Genomic DNA, 3809 nt, shown 5'->3' with positions numbered 1-3809 from the left:
AGGGAAGGGAAGGGAAGGGAAGGGAAGGGAAGGGAAGTCTCCAGGCTTTCTCTGGAAAAAAATTATCCATTCTCTAATATGGATAGGATGCTCATGGATAGGAAGAATCAACTTAGTTACAATGGCCATACATCCAAAAGCAATTTTTGGAGTCAATGCTATTCCTATTAAACTACCATTGACACTCTTCACAAGACTAGAAAAAAAAAAAAACTATTTTAAAATTCATATGAGATAAAAACAGAGCCTGACTGGCCAAGGGAATCCTCAGCAAAAAGAATAAAGCTACAGGGCTACAGTAACCAAAACAGCATGGTACTGGTCCAAAAAAATAGATACATAGACCAATGGGATAGAATAGAGTACCCAGAAATAAAGCCACACACCTATAATTAGTTGATCTCCAACAAACCTGACAAAAACAGGCAATGACTATTTTATAAATGGTGCTGGGATAACTGGGTAGCCATATGCAGAAAATTGAAATTGGACTCTTTCCTTACACCATATACACAATTTAACTCAAGATGGATGTATTAGTCCCATTCTCAGATAATTGCTATAAAGAATTATCTGAGAATGGGTAATTTATAAAGCTAAGAGATTGAATTGGCTCACTGTCAGGCTATACAGGAAGCGTGGATGGGGAGGCCTCAGGAAACTTACTATCATTGCAGAAAGCAACAGGGAAGCAAGCACATCTTTACAAGACCAGCAGGAGAGAGAGCAAAGGAGGAAGTGTCACACAAATTTAAACAACTAGATCTCATGAGAACTCACTATCACAAGAACAGCAAGGGGGAAATCTACCTTCATGATTCAATCACCTTCCACCAGGTCACTCCACCAACACTGGGGATTACAATTCAACACGAGAATTAGGTGGACACAGAGCCAAACCGTATCAGTTGATTAAAGACTTAAATGTAAAACCCAATACTTTACAAACTCTGGAAGACATCCTGGGTAATATTATTCTGGACATAGGAATGGGCAAAGATTTCAAGATGAAAAATAACCAATGGGTACTAGGTTTAATAACTGAATGACAAAATAATCTGTATTGCAAACCCCCATGACACAAGTTTGCCTATATTACAAACCTCCACATATAATCCTGAACTTACAAGGTACAAAAAATTATCTTCAGTTGATTATAATTCACTATTCAAAATAGATTATTTAGAGAAACAAACAAAATATTTTCTTTAAACCTGGGACATAATCTTTTCAGGTAATATTTACCAGTGAATACATTTTATGTTCCTTGGGAATAAATTTATTAGGAGATAGGTTGAAACTTCAATTTTAATATTTTATTTGTTAAGATAGCACTGTGATTACTATTACCTCTTGAAGATATAGTTACTCTAAATTGTTTCATTATTAAGCTCAAGTTGGTAGCCATGAAGTACACAGAATTTTGCTGCTGCTTAGAACTCCAGTCAAAACTAACTTGAAAGCAATGCCAGTGCATGCCACACAGGAGTCCAGGCTCCGTGAAAGGTTGACAACCATACTGATTGCTTAGGGAAGATAATATTTTTTAATCTGTCTGCAGAAGTCTCAAGTACACAATTTTTTTTAAGAAAATTAAAAGAGAATTGGCACAGAAAATTAGAGCTACTGAAACTTAAACAATGAAAACAGTTAAAATAACAGAAAGCCAGCGAATAATAAAGTCTGATACATTTTTCTTGAATATGAAATTAATAGTAGGCTGTGTGGCTGAATCTGCTATACAGCTCGACAGTAATACTGATGTTGCTGCTTCCAGTAAAATCAAGAAACCAGCACACTATAATGGGAAGAAAACGCTGAAGTGAACAGTTTTGACTTCCACAGCCTGGTCCTCTGATACCTGTCCCAGATTCTTGGTGATAAATCATGTTTCCTCTATGTTTAAGCTTTCAAGTGGCTTCATCTTATCTCAAACTTGGAACTTATCAGTATTCTCATGGTCAGTCTCATCAGTGATCTGTGCAAAGCAAAAATTGAGGAGATGAGGTCCTCTGTTTTGACTCTCTGTTTTAGTTTTCTGGGGCTTTCATAACAAAGTATCATGAACTGGGTGTCTTAAACAATGGATATGTATTGTCTTATAGTTTTGGAGACCAGAAGTCTGAAATCAGTGTCAGCAGTTTTTTCCTTTAGATGGCTGGAAGGGGAGAATCTCTTTCATGGCTATGTCTGAGCTTCTGGTGTTCTCAATGGTTCCTTGGCTTGAAGATGGCTTTCTTTTCCCCTGTGTCATTGCAACATTTTCCCTCTGTACATGTCTCTCTCTGTGTTTAAAGTTTCCCATTTTATAAGTGCAGTCATACTGGATTAGGGCCCACCCTAATGGTTTCATTTCATCTTGATTATCTACTGAAGTCCTATTTCCACATAAGATCATATTAACAGGTACTGAGAGGTAAGACTAACATTTTTCGGGTAACACAATTCACATGATAACCATCATGAGACTAGAGAAAGTCTAAACTCCTAAACAGCACAGAGCAGGCTGTCAAGATCTGCCCTGTATTTCTCTTCTTCTCCTTATCTGTAGCATGATCCCCATCTCAATCTATACTCCAGATTATTGAACAAGTGGTACTATAATTGCTCTGATTATACACCGCACTCTTTATGGTAGTGTCTCCTTTCAGTTGAAGGCTATTTCTAGACCAATTTGCTTTAAAAAAATAAAAATTATTTCCTTGTGCCTCCATAACCACAATCTCTCCAAGTATCTGTACCAAATAGCTTATTTAACATTTGAATTGACACAAGATTTCACCTTCTCAGACTTCCCACTTGTGTGAAAACTCAATCCATGTTTCCCACTGATTCCCACATGCTCAGATACTTTTCTGTATGTATGTTGTAGATAAGATTATTTTGTACATGTCCCTGACCTCTGGCTCATCATCAATAAGGATTTTTAGTCAAGAATTGAAAACACTATGTTGATGTGAGTTGTAAGACACAGGATGATGAGCTACTAGCTGCCGTATTCTTTGCTATATAGAGGAGGAGTCGGGAGACTATGTATGGTTCCACAGGCCGACTCTGGCTGGCTGCCTGTTTTTGTATAGTCCATGAACTAGAATGGTTTGTATATGTTTGAATTGATGAAAATATTTTAAAAAATCATGTTAAGTAATAATTATATACAATTAGAATTGCAATGTCCATAAATAAAGTTTCACTGAAACACAGTCACACTTATTTTTCACTGGTACATTTTTATGGTTGCTTTCATGCTACAACAACAAAATTGAGTAGTTACAACAGAGACTACACGACCTGCAAGGCCTCAGCTATTATCTAGCCTTTTACAAAAATACTTTGATGACCCTTCTATAAAGTAATAAAATAAACTAGAGCAATGAAAAGAGTGAGATAAAGGAAGAATAAGATTGAAATGTAGAATGAAAGAGAAAAAGAGAGATAAAGTATATACACAGGGAAGAGTATGGAAGACACTGAGTTCTAACAATCTCTGATTCCTACTATACCCCAGGTTCAGCAACAATCACAATCTTGAATTCTATGAGACATACCATATAAATTATGAAAAACATTTTTGTTGATTGCCTTTAATGGAACCATTAATAGTGCCCCTACCGATATACCTGTCTTTCTCCTATAGCTGTCTGTAAGTTCCTTGAGGGTAGTGATTATCGTATTTAATATATTACCCGCTGGGCATGGTGGCTCATACCTGTAATCCCAGCACTTTGGGAGGCTGAGGCAGGAGGATCACAAGGTCAGGAGATCGAGACCATCCTGGCTAACACTGTGAAAACCTGTCTCTACCAAAA

The sequence above is a fragment of the Mandrillus leucophaeus genome, unplaced genomic scaffold (assembly GCF_000951045.1).
Source record: "Mandrillus leucophaeus isolate KB7577 unplaced genomic scaffold, Mleu.le_1.0 Scaffold784, whole genome shotgun sequence".
Taxonomy (NCBI): domain Eukaryota; kingdom Metazoa; phylum Chordata; class Mammalia; order Primates; family Cercopithecidae; genus Mandrillus; species Mandrillus leucophaeus.
The sequence above is the reverse complement of the archived record's forward strand: the minus strand, read 5'-3'. Positions refer to the sequence as shown.